This window comes from Lygodium microphyllum, chromosome 13 (assembly GCF_053477565.2).
Source record: "Lygodium microphyllum isolate KBCC chromosome 13, Lygodium_microphyllum_v1.1.10, whole genome shotgun sequence".
NCBI lineage: Eukaryota > Viridiplantae > Streptophyta > Polypodiopsida > Schizaeales > Lygodiaceae > Lygodium > Lygodium microphyllum.
The window spans coordinates 129,712,595-129,731,104 of record NC_141147.1 but is presented as its reverse complement, the minus strand read 5'-3'; positions in this window follow the sequence as shown (position 1 = coordinate 129,731,104).

The following is an 18,510-nucleotide window of genomic DNA, read 5'->3' as shown; positions in this document are numbered from 1 at the left end:
ATTGGTTAAGTTGGGTTAACAGGGTATGGCCCTAACCCAAGGACAAAAGGGTGAACAAATAAACCCTTGGGAATCTTGTCAAGTCGCAATTAATCCCGATCGAACGCTGGATGCATTCGGGAAGAAGGATTCACTCCTTGACAGTTGGCCAAATAAACGACCACTGGAATTGATTGTGCTTGTAACAATTTAGAAAGCACTGTTTGCATTGTTTACTCAAAGAACTAAAGGATGAAATGATATCTAATGCTTCAGGTTGAAGGCCTGAAGGGAGTGGCAGCTTCAGTTACCCCCGACTGCCTGCCTGACCCTAACCAAGGGGGTTGTTGACCGCGCCGGGAACGTGGACCGAACCCGCCGCGAGAGGTCTTTCCGTTGAGCTCTACTTGGAGCAGGAGGACGCTTGGGTGCCAGAGGGGGCTCTGGCTGTAAATCCCTCGTCTTCCGGGTCCTGCACAAGAGGCTAACGTGACTCGGGATTGGATCTCGAGGCCCGCATACTAGTCTACAGGAAAAAGCTTGGAATAGTGATCCCTAGCGGATTACTGGATAAGCCTTCGGGCGGATTATGGACAAGCCTACGGGCGGAACTCCTTGTATTTCAAAGATAAAATGATGAAATGATAATAAAGAAGTTGTTTGATATTGTTTTTCTATGTCACGTGATAAGATTACGTGAAGGAACCAGTGCTTAACAGGGTTAATTAAAGAAGCTGATTGTTATATGTCAAATTAATGTGTTAGATAATTACATAACTAAAACAAACCGAGGAAAGTGCGGAGGATGGACCATGGGTCCGTCCTACGGATGGGTGGTCCCGGTTAGCCGGGAATTTTTCTGTAATGAAAGCAATCAACCATGGAATGAAATCTAACTGAAATTGGAAATTAACTAAGCTACAACAAAGAATTAACAAATCTATTGCACCAAGACATCCTCATCATGTATTAATGGTTGGAGATTCAAGAATACATGACGGCCATGGCTGAGTGCTTCATAGGCTAGAAAGAAGCTAACTCCAAGAAAATGGTAAAGCCAAGATTATTGAATGATCAAAAGATGTCTTGCCTTTGGCCTCTAGTCCCTTTTATTCTAACCCTCTTCCAAACTTAAGGGCTGTTCACACATGTACATATAGGCTAAAGCTAAATTTACAAAGGCTGGAATTAATCCAAGGTGCAAATATTAATGTTGTATTTTTCCTTCATGACAAACCATCCCTTCCTGAAGATGGTTTTGTCCTCAAAACCAAGAAGTAAGGGCCTATATCCAAGTCAAGAATAATAGTAATCATGCCCATTCATCTTCCAAATGATAAGAAAGCACTGTCCATGAAAAGAAGACCTTTTGCATACCAAACTGTGAGAAAACTGGCTGCTGTCCAAACAGGGCTGATTCACTAAAACTGCCATAACTTTTGATATATTGGTCCAAATATGGCGTACGAGGTGTGGAAACGAAGTATACACTCCCAAGCATCACCCCATAACATCAGAATCAAATTTTGATGAAGTCAGGACAGTTTTATTGTCTGCAGAAATTTCATACAGCAAGCTGTCTCTGCACAGTCACTACATACTGCATCATATATCATCCTGTAATAGCCAAGGAAAGTTACTGACATTAGTGGATGGTTGCCAAGAAGACTCTTCAATGGGCAAATTCTTCCACTTAATAAGATACTCAATGAGTGTACGATTTCTGAGAACTTTCTCTCTCTTTCCAATAATGCTTTCAGGTTCATATATGATCAGTCCTGCCTCATCTAATGGTGGTAACTCTTCCAATACTTGTACATCGGGCCCAACATACTTCTTCAGCTGTGAAATATGGAATACATCATGTATTCTAGTGGAGGATGGTAGCTGAAGTTTATAAGCAAGCTCTCCAATTTTGTCTAGAATCAAATATGGTCCATAAAACCTATGAGCAAGTTTGTTATTCCCACCCTTTAGTGAAGCATAATGCGTCTTGGGCACTTTGAGAAATACCCAATCTCCAACCTTGAAGTCTAAATGTCTTCTTTTCTCATCAGCATAGACCTTCATTACGTCTTGTGCTTTCCTTATGCTGTCCTTGCATTGCCTCATGAGCAACTCCATTCTTTCCAACTCTTCCTTTGCTTGTGGGTTGATGTCTTCATGAAATAAAACTGATGGAAGTTGAACTTTATACCCATAAAGTGCTTCAAACGGAGACATCCCAATGCTCATGTGATGCGTGTTATTATAGCAAAATTCAGCAAGGTGGATCCAACGATCCCATGAAGCTTGTGTGTCATGACAATAGTGCCTAAGGTACACTTCCACCCAATGATTTACTCTCTCCGTTTGCCCATCAGTCTGAGGGTGATAGGCCGTGCTAGGAGTGAGGAAAGTACCCATAGAGGAGAATAGACTTTTCCAAAAGTTGCCCATAAACTTCGAATCACGGTCTGATACTATTCTCATAGGCATACCATGTAGTTTGAACACACCTTCCATAAATTGCTCGGTGACTTGTCTTGCTGAATATTGGACTTTAGTTGGGATAAAGTGGGCTGATTTGGTCAATCTATCAACTACCACATAGATACTATTCCATCCATGACTGGTAGTAGGCAATCCCGTTATGAAGTCCATGGAAATATCTGTCCATTTGCCCGTAGGTATAGGTAAAGGCTGAAGTAAGCCAACTGGTAATAGAGTAGAATCCTTATTTTGCTGACACTCCAAGCATTGAGATACATACTCTTTAACATCTTTCCATAGACCTTTCCAATAAACACTTTGATGAACTCTATCAAACGTCTTGAAAAGGTCCAAGTGACCAGCCATTGGCGATGAATGCATCTCTTGAAGCACCTTCAGCTTGAATTTACTGCTGGGAATCAAGTACACTTTACCTTTAAACCATAAGAGGCCATTATGCACTTTAAAATTTGGAAATTCAGCATCACACCCTTGCTGTAATTTCTATAAAATATGGGCAGCATGCTCATCAAGCACATATTCCTCTTGAATGTCTTCAATCCACTCCTTATAGATGGTGGACACAGTAGATAGACTGCATGCCCACATTCTTGATAACGCATCAGCCACCACATTATCCTTGCCAGCCATGTATGATATTTCAAAATCATATGATTGCAAAGTAGCCAACCATCTCTTTTGCTTGGGAGAAAGATTGGGCTGCGAGAGAAAATATCTCAAGACCCTATGATCGCTTTTGACTTTGAAGTGTGTCCCATAGAGGTAGTGGTGCCATTTCTTGATTGCATGTAAAATAGCAAGCATCTCCTGCTCATAAACATGCATCTCTCTCTCTTTGTCATCAAATTTTCTGCTCTCAAATGCAATGACACCATGCTCCTGTACCAAAACTGCTCCCAAACCTCTACCACTGGCATCTGCATAAATGGTAAAAGTCTTGGAGAAATCAGGGCAAACTAGTATGGGTGCTGAAACAAGCAATTCTTTCAGCTCATTAAAGCTCTTGTCCGCGATCTCATCCCAAAAGAAGGCCTCCTTTTTCAGCCGATCGGTAAGAGGAGCTGCAATATGAGCATAGTTTTTCATAAACCGTCGGTAAAAGGATGACAAACCAAGGAACCCTCTTAATGAAGTGGCATTGGTTGGTGTAGGCCATTCTTTGACGCACTGAACCTTCTTAGGATCCACTTTGATTCCATCTTCTCCCACTATATGACCCAAGTACTCCACTTCCTTTGTCATAAAAGAGCATTTAGTGGCCTTGGCAAACAGTTTGTGTATCCTCAATATGTCAAAGACCTCTTTTACATGCTGCAAATGGTCTTCTTTATTCTTGCTATAGATCAAAATGTCATCAAAGAATACCAAAACTGTTTTAAAGAGCAATGGCTGAAGTATCTTATTCATGAGAGACTGGAATGTGGCTGGAGCATTTGACAGCCCAAAAGGCATAACCATAAACTGATAAAGACCCCTCTCCGTCCTGAAGGCTGTTTTGAATTCATCCCCTTCCTTCATGCGTATTTGATGATATCCCGATCTCAAGTCAATTTTTGAAAACACCTTGGCATCCTTCAATTCATTTAAGAGATCATCTATTCTAGGTATGGGATACCTATTCTTGATAGTGACCTTGTTGAGATCGCGGTAATCAATGCACATTCGAAAGGAGCCATCTTTCTTCTTCACAAGAAGGACTAGAGAAGCAAAAGGTGATTGGCTTGCCTTAATGAGACCCATTTCCAAAAGCTCTTTGACTTGGCGTTCTACCTCTTCTCTTTCCACTTTGGAGAGGCGATATGGTGGTTTGTTGATGGGCTTTGTATTGGGCAGCAAGTCAATGGGATGATCCACTTCTCTTTTGGGAGGAAGAGAGGTAGGTGGCTGGAAAATATCATCATATTCTTTCAGCAAATTACAAAGACATGGGTCCATATTGTTGGTAGGAGAAGAGGGCTGATCCCCTTCAATCTTGGAAAGAAGAATGGTGAACATACATGCCTTTGCATTTATCTCTTTCTTAACCTTCTTGGGACTGATCATCTCCATTCTTTTCTTTTCAGCTCCATGTAGTGTTACTTGTTGTCCACACCATTTAAACTCCATTTCCATGTTGTTGAGATCCATGGTAAATCTGCCCAAAGATTTCAGCCAGTTGCAGCCAAGTATTATATCAATGGGACCCATTTCTAATGCAATTAGACTCACTGATATAGTGCACAATGGAGAAAAGGTGATAGGTACATTTGGACAGCATTGATTACTCATCTCAAATTTTCCATTTGCCACTTGGATTTTGAGTGACGTAGGCATTTCATGCGTATTCAATTTCAGCCCATTGAGTGACTTAGCATTAATGAAGCTATGTGTACTTCCCGTATCTATGAGTATATGAGCGGTCCTTCCCTTGATTTGACCTTTAAGGCGTAGGGTATTATCCCCTCTTGAACCACTCCATGCATCACTTGATATGGCACATAGCGATGGATGTAAATCAATCCATGAATCATCCAAATAATGACCACTCGGGTCGAAAGGAAACCCATCCATCGGATCATAGAACTCTTCATGGCCATTCTCTTCATTTTCATGCGCCTCTTCTTGAGTTGTTGTGACATCAAGCTGAGCCAAGCTTCCTTCAATAGATTCACCATCGGAATCATCCTCGATGATCATGCTAATCTTCATATTTTTGGCCTTGCATTTGGACTTATGATCGGGTGACCATTTCTCTCCACATTTGTAGCATAGACCTTTAGCATACATATCTTTGAGCTTATCATTCGATACATGTTTGCCTTGAGTAGGGACTGAAGTTTTGGCATTTATATCAGTCCTCTTTCCATCAAATCTATTTTCAGCATTAGGTCTGAAATTACTGCTTTGTTTTGACCCAAACACAGTAGGAAAAGTGAGTATCTTGCTGTAGGTATTGCTGTAAGTATTTGATGGCTTCCCAATATGCTGAAAATCAGTTTTAGCATGCCCATAATGGCCTGATGTCCTTGAGAACTGCGTAGGCTGAAAAGAATGCCCTGTTTTTGGCTGAAAACCCTTGTATTTCTGCCCATAACGTTCAGCCAATTGAATGGCAGCTTGTAGGGATGTAGGATTCATGGCTCCAACTTCAGAAGAAAGAATAGGTTCCAAACCAAATATGTATTTATTCAACTTGGCACTATCGGAGACCCCATGAACATACATCGAGAGGTTCAAAAACTGATTTGAGTACTCTCTAACCGAGAGACCACGTTGCTCAAGAGCATACCACTTTTTCTCTAACCGCTCTTTTTCAATAGGGGAAACAAAGACTTCAATCATAGCATTTTTCAATGCATCCCAAGACAAGAAGTCATGTCCCATCCTCGCCATATATCTCCACCAAGTGTGAGCATAGCCTTCTAGATGAAGGGCTGCAAATTTTACTTTGGCATTCTCGGGCCTTGGGTAAAGAGAAAAATACATCTCTAACTTGTCAAACCACTCCTCCAACTCCGTGGGTGAAGGATTCTCTCCCTTGAAGTTTGAGATAATTATTTTCTCCTTGTACTCTCTCTCGTATTGAGGAGGTTGTCCATTAGGGTGCTGCTTCCCACTATGGTTTTGTGGCCCAAAAGAATTGCCAAAAGGTCCTTGCCTAGGATATTCATTATTCCCATGCCCTTGTGCATAAGGAGTTTGCTGTCCATAATGCATACCATGACTTTGTGGCTGGAAACAATGTCCTTGAGGATGAAAGTATGTGTTGCTCACATTGGGAGGTTGTCCATGCATCGGTGAATTGAAAGGTGGTTGCTGCCCATTATTTTGCTGATTCCAACCATGATTTGACATGGGACTTGGCCTATTGGCCTGCACTTGAGGAGAGAAATTATGTTGTGGCTGTCCAAAAGCATTTGGGGCTGAATTCACATGTCCATGTGGCTGCCCATAAGAGTTTGGGGTTGAATTAATATGGACTTGCTCATAACCACCAACATTTGCTTGAGGGTAAAATTGCTTGTAGAAAGACCCATGGATATCTTCATCATGCTTTGAGTTTGTTTGCACTCTTTCTTGAAGATCCTGCCCATGTGGCTGAAAGTGACCCTTTTGTTGATGGAATTGTGGCTGAAGTGAAGTGGGATGAGCAAAATCCTTAGCTTTAGATGATTCTCCAACTTCAAATTGACCTACCACCTTAGGAGTAAGTGGTTTAGGTGGTTCTTCAGCCCTATGCGGGTGTGGGATATTAAGACCAGCTGTAGGCAACATTTTCTCACCAAGAAGTGCTACAAGCTTGTCAATACCCAACCTCATACCCTCGAAACCTGATTTCATATCCTTTATGTCATTTGACAATTGCTGAAAACTGTTTGAATTCATTGAGATATGAGACGTCTCTATGGGTTGATTGGTAGGGGAGTGAGTGGAGCTTGCATCGACCTCATCGTTCTCATAATGCATTCGATAAATGGCATCTTGAGAAGTGTCATGATGTTCACCCCTTTCCTGTTGATGTTCATCCCTATCCTGCTGATATTCCTTCAATTCTTCATTGATAGTATCCAAAACAGGGTCTCTCTTCTTATTTCTAGCCATGGGTTGATTTCTGTCCTGAATTTCTGTAGTAGAAAAACTTGATTATCTTTACTTCTAGAGCTCCAAATTACGAGGTCTCTAGCTCTGTTCAAAGCTTGAAGAGCCCTCTATCCAATGATCTATCAAATGCAGAAAATGGATGAGTACAGAAATTTCTGTAAGGGATTTTCTGTTGCTGTCTGAAAATTCCTGCAGGCAGTGAATACCCTGTTCTAGTCAATTAATGGCTTGTACCATCAATACCCAGCATGTACCAACTTCATAACCTTGTAGGAGAGTCTCATACGTCTGCCCATACTAAAAATGACCTCAGTAACCAGTAAAATGGCTATCTGACTCAAAGTAGACTGCAATCTTTAATGAGGGTATGTATACATACTCTGTTCCAATCTTTCAGACTAAACCATAGTGTCTTTACCATAGGATGTATACATTTTACTGTAGCCATATGTCTTCATACATTTGCCATACCATACATTTGCCAATATCACAAGAACTCACTGTCCATAACTCATGCTGTAGGCTGATTTCAAATGCCTTTGAGATTTGTACCTGCACCTAAACTTGAAAATACGTGGGATCCGAGACCCGAGGGGTTTGCAAAGTTCCCTCTCGGGCCGGGTTGCGCTCCCCTTCAGGGTCCTCGTCGGTAGGGGAGGGTCACCTCACTATTGTCCTACCGACTCGCCCGGCATCCACTTTTTCCTCGTGGGCAAGTACATGGCAAGTGAATTCTAGCTCTAAAAATCAGTATGATATGCATGGAATAGGAAGGAAATACAATTGCCTTTCATTTGCCCTTTTTCATGATATGCAAGATTGAAATTGAAAAGGCTGAAATGTAAATGAGAAGTGGAGAGGTATTTACCTCAGCAGTGACTCACTGCTTACAAAGTTTTTCTCACTTACCAATTGGGTAATGATTTTCTTATGATCAAGAGGCAAAATAGGCAATCAATTTCATGTCAGGGTTAGGCAATAAAAGATTGAGTAATGAAGCTCAAGAAATTACTGATTTCAATGAATGGAAGTAGATGGGTAATGCTCATTCATTATGGAAGAGTTTGAGACATTTAGAGATGGCCATTTCAGTAAATTGAAGAGGTTTAGTAAAGACAATGACTGAGATAACCTATAGGCTTCATGTAATGAATTAGGCTATGAATGAAAGCTTCATTTAATCCTCTTATTTCTCTTCAGCAATTGGAAATGAGATCAGCAACAATTGGATGTAAAGAGAAATTAAGAGTGATTAGAGTACCTCATTTGATTGATTGGAGAAGAGCATTGTTGATGGAATGACCTTCAATCCATAATGCTTGACATAGGTGGGCTGAGCTTGATAATCCAACTAAAATCAGTCCAAGAGATCTTCAATATTCAAGGATAATCCCTTCCTTGATAAGCTTCAGCTCCATTAATCCCATGAAAGCTCCATGACTCCATAATTGCTCCAAATGTGGGTTGATGAAGACCAATTACCTTCTCTACTTGAAGTAGGTTGCAATAGGTATTAGAGAGGGCTTCAATGTGTCCAAGAGATCCCGAAATTTGAGAGGGAATGCCAAAATTTAATGGCATAAAAGCTTCAGGCTGTCCATTGAACACCTAGACTTCCATTGGCTTCAATCACTTCAATGTCGGTCCAATGTTGATGTATTCTTGAGGGGGAATGGTTGAGGAAGCTTCAGAGATGCTTTGCCCACAAAAGCCCCATGAATTGCTTTAAAAATTTCAGGAATCTTTAATGCTGTCCCAAACTGTTACACATAGAGTTTGCAATCTCCATATCCAAGCTCCAACAAAGCTTCAAGCTTCAAGATCAGTCAATGTTAGTACTAGGATGTATGTAGAGGCTTCAGGGAGTATAATAGAACAAAAACCCTTTGATCTTGATGAAGAAATCTGAGAAATTTGAGTGCTGTCCAGAACTGTCATAAAACTCCATAACCAGGGTTTTGAAGAAGAGGGAACACTCCAAACTGATAAGGATCTTGAAGAAATTGGTGAGATATCTCTTGTCCAAGGTTGGAAGATCAATAGCAATGCATCAAGAGGATCATCATCCTGAATTTCTCACGCAGTATAGGAGTATGTTCAGATGGCGCAAACAGCGTGAGTGCATACTCACGTCCTGGAAATCAGCAATGGTGCTAAGTAGCTACATAAGCTACTCCTCTTGAAGCTCTTAAGGCAGGGAAAGAGGTCATACAACCCATTCTCATGATAGAAGTGAGAAGGAGAAGATCTGATGTGGTCTTGGCCATGGATTCTTGTGGAAAGCTTGAAGAAATGAGGAAAGGGAAGAAGAAACCCTTCCTTCTCAAAAGTAACCACAGTTAAAATGTCCTGTAACCATTGTTTGTACACTTACCCCAAATTTTGGCTCAATCTTGATCACGTCCTGCTATTTTGGCTGGAGCCTTTCATTTCTTCCATTGGTAATGCCAAGAATCACCATCTTCATCCTTGTTTGTAGCAGACCTTCACATATAACTCCGGTTTGAAATCTTCATGTCCTGTCAAGTCCTGTCACTCAAATTCCTAACTATGGTTTGCTCTCTCTAGCCTAGGAAACTGAATCTAGTACTTGAAAATGACTTCTGCAAGGATCTAAGCTACAGCTCTGATACCAATGTAATGAAAGCAATCAACCATGGAATGAAATCTAACTGAAATTGAAAATTAACTAAGCTACAACAAAGAATTAACAAAACTATTGCACCAAGACATCCTCATCATGTATTAATGGTTGGAGATTCAAGAATACATGACGGCCATGGCTGAGTGCTTCATAGGCTAGAAAGAAGCTAACTCCAAGAAAATGGTAAAGCCAAGATTATTGAATGATCAAAAGATGTCTTGCCTTTGGCCTCTAGTCCCTTTTATTCTAACCCTCTTCCAAACTTAAGGGCTGTTCACACATGTACATATAGGCTAAAGCTAAATTTACAAAGGCTGGAATTAATCCAAGGTGCAAATATTAATGTTGTATTTTTCCTTCATGACATTTTCTCAAAAGTCTCGAATGAACAACGGGATGATCATCATTATCAAAACGAATAATGAGAGCAATGACCTAGAGTTACGTCTTACCCGATTTACGGAATAGGACTATACCTATTGGTAGAGAGGTTGAGTTTTGCATCCCTCTCATTTCCCATTCTCCTTGAACCAAGTGCAGCGTGAATCCGCTTCAGACCTGGCGTTTCTGCGTAAAGTAGTTCGCTTGGGTCTGACGCTAGTTGCTGTTAGTTAATAACCAAACAGGAAAACCCAAATTCCGGTCGATCCTAAGTGGGAACGGCCAGGATACTTCCGCTACGTGGCAGACACGGAAAGACCTAGATTGCAAACCCCGTAACATTCCATGGGAGTGCCGAGCGGAGTTTTCTAGACATCCTTTCCGATGGACTGCTAAGACGTGTCCTGGATGATTCTAGTGGACACACGCCCCGAACAACATAGTATGCTTAACAATTATGATATTTGCTTTTTTTCGAGATTTAATATAAAAGAGAATGAACACTTAAAGTTGAAAATGAAAATTACTCACAAAATTACAGCCATGAAAATGTAAAAGTAATGGAGACAAGATTGAGGGTTGAAGATGGGCAACCCCCCCCCCCCTCCCCCGAAGGAATGTATTTCTGCTCAACCCAAGTCCCTTAGGGAAGAGCTCAGTTACAATCAACCTAAGAGTGAGAAGAAGTAATTCTCACTCTCACAAGATCATGCAAAGATGTACAAACACACATGCATTATCTATTATGCAATGATAAGAACTGATTTCTTTACAGTATGAGAGAAGAAAAAGGGGAATTCAGTCTTTCTCCATCGTTGATCAGCAGTATATGGATAGAGCTTGCTTCTTGTAGCTAAAATGGAAGAAAGAGCTCAAGAAGGAGGTGCTGTAATGAATTTACAAGCTTGTTGTCTTGTAAAACAACAGTGATAGAAGAGGGAATATGGAGGAATTTGATAATGGAGAAGTGGGGGATGATGATGGGGATGGATGGAGCCAGTTTCTGGCTATCTGTGGGTGTTGTACATGAGTTTACAGCAAAGAAAAATGATGCTCAATGAAGAAAAACGAGCTCTTATTTATAGGAGAGGGGAGAGCTAGTACAAAAGGGAAAAGTGGAGTAGCACAAGACAAGTGTCCAGCCACATGTCATGAGATGTGACAAGTGGTGGGACACTTGGAAACTTATGTGACAAGTGTCTTGACACTTGTCTCTTCTTTATGGCCTTCCTTTTTGGGTTGAATACTGTCAAGAATAGAAACAACCAAATTTAGTAAGCACAGTCAGAGTACAGAACTTACTATTTTTAGAATGACATCCCTATTTTTTAGGACTAGCATTTTTAGGCTAATTCGAGGCTCCTAAAATTTAGGGACCTCCTAAAATTTAGGGATCTCCTAGAATTTAGGGACCCCCCCAATATGGGTATCATATGAAAGCTTTTTCCGTGTACATCGCAAAAATGGTATCCGAATCTTCATGTGACTTTCCTATGCAAAGAAATGTGCATTTCAAGCTTTCAGCCCATACATGCACATTATACAAGCATTTCATGATCATGCCATCTTGTTGATTGTAACTGTCTGTCCTGGTGGATCTAGCCCACACTTTACGGCATCAATCCTTTCTGTGTGCGAGTCTAACCCTGATATGCGTGAGTTTTAGTCACATGTGCCCAATCGGGTCATATAGGTGGAAGTGTGAACTATCTTTTCTCTAACCCACCGCGTGGGTCCACCATAACCTGTGACCACTCATCAGTGACCAGCTCCAATGCACTTTTCTTTATATCTAATTAGTGCAAATGAAATAAATTTAATAAATCATTATATAGACAAATTAATGAAAAATGATACAAATTCTGTTTCTATAGAGTTGTGACATGAGAAGTGCATCTTTATTGGTTACTCTCTGTAGCAAAAAGGGTATAGATGCTATAACCCTTCTACTCGTAAGTTTACAGTGAGCAGAGATGTTTTTTATGAGATGAGTAGCTAGTATAAACCAGTAAATGTGATTGATGATGTAGATGCACAAAATGGTAATGATGCACAGAATTCACAGCAGCAGTCACAAAATATTAGTGGACCTGGAGCGTCCTCTAGCAGTGGTTCACATTCTTCGCCATGGACAGGCCGATTGAGATCAGGAGAATCTTCTCAAAGCAATGCAGATAGTGATATGTAGGTATCACGAAAAGGAAAAGAAAAAGTTGATCAGCCCATGTTTGATGTGAATGCAGGCCACTCTTATGTGGATGGTGAATCCAGTGGCTCAGAGCAGAGCATTGATGATGAGTTGGGTATTCCTTCTATTGTTACACCTGAAGTAAGGAAGAACAAGGATGTTTTGAGAGCACCTGGGAGTGAACCTACTTTGTGTATGTCTACGAGAGCTAGGTATCCTGTGGATAGGCTGAAATATAATGGATTTACAGCCATTCACTATGCATATATGGTCAAAGTGATACAGGAACCAAAACCCACTTCTTTTGAGCAAGCCATGGGAAAAGAAAAATGGGAGAAAGCCATGGATGAAGAAATGGATGCCTTGGAAGCAAATGCTACATGAAAATTGGTACCTTTGCCTAAAGGTAAAAATGCAATTGGCTGTAAGTGGGTTTATAAGGTAAAGCACAATGCAGATGGTTCTGTGAACAGATACAAGGCAAGATTAATAGTCAAGGGGTATGCACAAACATATGGCATTGACTATGAAGAAACATTCAGTCCGGTTGCAAGGATGGCAACCGTAAGAGGAGTCATTGCTATGTCTGCATCAAAGGGATGGTCTTTACATCAGATGGATGTAAAGAATACCTTCTTGCATGGTGATTTGCAAGAAGATGTCTATATGGAGCAGCCACCAGGTTATGTGCATGCTGTTCATCCTAAATTTGTTTGCAGGTTGAAGAAAGCCTTGTATGGCTTGAAGCAAGCACCTAGAGCATGGTCTGACAAGATATGACAGTATCTTGTCACTATTGGCTTTCAGATTTTCAATGCAGATTTCTCACTTTATGTGAGAAAAACAGAGAAATGTATTATGCTACTTGTCATTTATGTTGATTTGATTATGACAGGTGACAGTGATGAAGATATCCTTCATGTGAAAATGCTATTGAAGCAGAAGTTTGAGATGAAGGATTTGGAAGAGCTGTGTTATTTCTTGGGCATTGAGGTGATTAGATCACCAAGTGGGATACAGCTCTTGCAGAGGCAGTATGGATTGGACATGCTATCCAAATATGGGATGACAAGCTGTAAGCCTATTTCAGTTCCTTTGGAGCAGAATGTGAAGCTGAGCACAGATGCAGGTGAGCTTCTAGAAGACCCTACTATGTACAGACGCATAGTAGGAAGTTTGATTTATATGACTATTACCAGACCAGATTTGAGCTATGCTGTTGGATTGGTAAGTCAGTTTATGCAGGCTCCAAGGAAACCACATTTGGATGCGGCTAGACGTATACTCAGATATGTGAAGTCCACATTGCAGTATGGACTATTTTATGAGACTGGGATTCAGATACAGTTGCATGGATACACTGATGCTGATTGGGCTGGTAGTATTTCTGATAGACGATCTACCAGTGGATATGTGTTCTCTTTTGGGAGTGCTGTAGTCACTTGGAGCAGCAAGAAACAGCCTACAGTTGCCTTGTCGAGCACAGAGGCTGAGTACAGGGGTGCAGCAATGGCTGCATGTGAGGTAGCTTGGTTGCATAAGCTACTTTATGATATGCATCAGTCTACAGATGGGCCAGTTGTCATTTATTGTGACAACATGAGTAGTATACACTTGGCAAATAACCCAGTCTATCATGCTAGAACAAAGCACATTGAGGTACATTATCACTATGTGCGAGAGAGGGTTTTACTAGGTCTTATTGATCTAGTTTATGTCAGCACAGAGGATCAGGTAGCTGACATATTCACGAAGACATTGGGCGCAGAGAAGCTGCGCAAGTTCAGAGACTTGCTTGGTGTGCAGGAATTGGGATTGAGCTCGAGGGGGAGTATTGAGATATCGAGCTCCACTCGTGATACGCCAGGGTGACCGTTGTGTATTTATGTCACCGACTTGTCAGTTGCAGATGCGGTTGGTACACCGCCCCTGAATAATAGCTACATGATAGCTATCCTTATCTACTCTAGTTCGTGGCTCAGTTAGTATGCCACCTTAGTTAGTTGAGTTTGGTTTGAGACCCATATCTAGAGTTCTTCTATTTCTTTGTACTTGAGTTCTTTTGGCTTCCACAACTAAGAAGAGGAAAACTGTTTTCAGCCTCCACCCTTGTGTGTATTCCCCCATTGTGCAAGCAAGAAAGCTACAAGTGAGACTCCTTCCTTCTCTCCCACAATCTTGACACTAATACCACCAAACCAACCAATTCTCCCAAGATCATTGGTCTACTCGATGTGTCCTCTTATTTACATGGCAATTTTGTCTTTTTGTGGTCCCATATAACATTAAGCTCATGGAATTATCTCACTTGCTACATTCAGAGCATTTATATTGGACTATGTGCTAATGCAACCTCCTTTTTGAAAGGGATATTGGGCATAACTAAAAATAACATCATTCTATTAATAGAAAACCCTTCTCCCAAGGAGACATGGGAGGCTTAATCAATTGTAGCAGAGGGAGAAATGCAAGAACAATTTGTACTCTTTTGAACTGTGATAAAAAATGTTGGCAAAGCAGATAAGCTTTTAAATAGTGTGTGTGACTGATGATGGTTAGAGAAAATGGATGCAACAACTAGAGATTGGATCGAAAACGTAGGATCATGTCAAAAATTGATATCGGTGTCTTTATATAGACAACAATGTGAATTAGATCTTTATGTCTCTAGATAGACAATAGTGTGAATTGGAGTTCTCGATAAATTAAAGAAATTGGGTGCATGGTTAACCATCTATAGTCCTTAGATGTATGATTTGCTATCTTCCCATGTGCATATAAGCTCTCTATTGTTATACACAAGCTATCAACATATACTATTGATCACCATTTGTGATTGTTGTGATGACCTATAATACAAATGCGATGGATTTCGAGTCTTGTTTTAGCCTTTTAAAGCTCCTATATTACTTTTGGTACACAAATTGACTTTTATCACAACTTTGAACCTAGCACTTTATCTTGGCATGCCCTTATGAGTACATCACTTTTCTTGTTTGTAACGAGTTTTTTTCTTAAGCTATGAGATCCCCCCATACAAGCGAGGCGAACACCATGATCCTAGGGACCCTAGGATCGAACTCAAGGAGATCAAAAAACTTACGCAACCATGTTGGCGTAACCAGCTCGCCTATATTTTGGGCTTTAAAAAACATGTTCCGAAAGAGAGAAAAGAGACTTGTTCACCAAGCAAGATATGGTCCCTCAAAAATCAATGGCGAAAGGACGCTTGAGGGAAAGGGCGCGTCTCTGACGGGAGAGGGAAAACGACACGAGGCCTGGAGGAGGAGGGGTGGGGGCAAGAGGAGAATGCGAATGCGAGGGCGCGTCAATACACACAGAAAGGCAGAGAGAGATTCTGTCGATAGAGAGAGAGGGTCGAATTATAACAGAGATAGGTAGGCAGACAGAGAGAGAGAGAGAGAGAGAGAGAGAGCAGTAGGTAAGAGAGTGGGAATATACATATAAATCGAAGGAGGAGATCAGGATGAAGTTCCTGTTCCAGTGCCCGTGCTGCTCCTGCTTTTGCTTCTTCAGGAGGAGGAAGAAGCAGCAGGCGGCCCCACCTCCCCCTCCTCCTCCTCCTCCTCCCATCATCCATCAGCAGCATGATCTCCATCCCCATCCCCATCCCCATCAATCATCAGACGACAGCAGAGGCGCACCCCCTCCCGTCATCAGTCCCCTGCATGACCCTGCCTCTGCCTAGCCTTTCTTCAGTCCCTTCTCAATCCACCTCCATCAATCGCCGCCCTTCTTCATCATCACAGACTCTCCCCTCCCCGCGCCCAAGGAAAATAAGTTATCATCCCATGTCATAACACCCACCCTCACAGCATCCCAAACCACCCATTGTAATAGATCCCTACCCCCTAATACCAGAAATGCAAGGTAGGCATTTTAAAACCATGAAATGCCTTGATATTTTTGGTCATGAAATCCCTTTTTGGTCACTTGGTGGTTCTATGGCATGTAGTGACACCTTCAGCATGGTTAGTCCCTAGAGTATTTGGCACGTTTTGTACGTCTATACTTTTAACCAACCTATCAATATCAATTATGATATACTTATAACATAAAGCAAGAAAGTGTCATTGGATCCTATCAATAGATCACGTCTAATTATTATATAAAGTAGAGTAGAAGAAATTGTCATTTGTATGTTGTAATAAGCTCTTCCAACTTCGCAATAGCAAAAACGTGTCATTCAATCACAATATAATGTAAGGAATTCTCATTTGCATGTTGTAATAAGCTCTCCCACTTAGGAAATAATAGAAACGCAATTTTTGTTTGGCATGACAAATCACCATTTTGATGTTTCTTGTATTGAGTATTGTTCGAACCATTTAGTTAAAACCTACTCTAAGGTCCCCACACATATCAGTGGGTACCCAATCTTAAACTATCAAGTGTGAATCAAGTAAACTAATGGTCAAAAATTTTCCACCAATTATGAATTCAATTCTAAGGTCCCCACACATATCAATGGGTACCCAACCTTAGACTATCAAGCGTAACTCAAGTTTACTAATGATCAAAAATTTTCCACCAATTATGAATTCAAAGGACAAATAAATACTTATTATCGCACATGCATGTGTGTGCATATGTGTTGTGTACAGTTGCTTGCATGCATGGCATGGTAGGTTTCATTCATATTAAGGTTTCCACAAGCAAATTATAATGAGAGTGTGCATGTGCAAAGGATGACTCACACAAAGGGGCCTCTTATTGAATGATACAATAATACAAAGAGAATGATTTTGCAAAAACAATACCTATTTCAAGACCACTTTGAAACTTTCAAACCTTGAGACATGTCACTTAAACCTAAAATATTTCAATACTTGGCATGTGCCTAATGAGATGCCATACAAAACAACTATTTCATATATACCTTTGCATACTTCTCAAGATTAAAAAAGAATGTTTGAGAAGGTAAGGCATCTATGATGAGTTTCAATCAAGGGAGAAATGCTTCAATTATCAAACATATTTCATCATGACCACAATGTATTTGTAGACCTAACATTACAATCACCCCTAGAGTATATAGAAATGGTGTTCTTTGGTGGGATGAAACACCCTTTACCTAGATTAAAACCCTACAATTAAATCTTTAGAAACAAATTGAAAACTAGAACAAAACAAAAAGAGATTCCTCTACACATATAACCTTAATAAGAGCACACTACAATATTAGAACCCTAAAATTCACCATGCATAACTTGGACTAGTGCATGCCAAATACATAAATGTAAATAGAGTTCAGCTATCTAACTAAAATTATATCATTCTTCCAAGGTAAGAATTAAATGTTTAGTATATTTAACTACTCTTAAGTTAAAAACAGCCTTGTGTTTGTGTTTGTGTGTGCATGTGCATGTGCATGCACGAGCACCTACCCATATGCACATGTTTGCATGCATCTATGTGTGAGCTTAGATCTCACTCACACACATTGGCAATGTACAAGTTACCAAAACATGCAATTAGAGATTTCAAATACAACATTGTCAACACAAAGAAAATCAATTGAGTTGAATTGTGTCGTATTAGTTAAGACCCTTAAGTTCCTTACACAATGAGAAGCTCCTACTTCAACTAAAGAGGACATTTTTCAAAGGAGCTCATGAAGTTATACATTTTCGGGGAAAGGATTGGCCTATACAAAGAGATTTCACTATCATATCCGTACTTGCGAGTAATGTTGTGTTCGTGTATGGTTGTATTTAGGTTAATTTTTCTTCTTGCAAGAATGTGACATCAATCACTATCTATGAGACAAGAAGTCTCACATTATGTTCCCGTAGTATTAAACGTTTGGAAAAATTGATCTTTAGATGGGTGGATGCAAGTGACATGTAGTGGAGGTTACCTTCATATTCGTTTTAGCAATGCACTAATGTAATATTTCACAATGTTGATGTTAGGCACTTTCTAAAGAGTTGAAAGGTGAATCTTAATACTCGTTTGCAACATATACATGCGTCCCCCTACATGAGATAGCATGGAAACTAATACGCAACCAAAACTAGTGGGCATTAATGCATTCGATCAAAATATATGGCAAAAGGTGGCCTAATCGGTCAACATGAATTAATTTTTCAGGGTTTTCCACACACCATGCAACTAAGCAACCGCAAAAAAAGCATAAAGCATATTGACTACCAAGTCGTCGACATGAGGCACCATATAATACCGAACAATTGACCAGATAAAACCGTTTGCTTGCCACAAA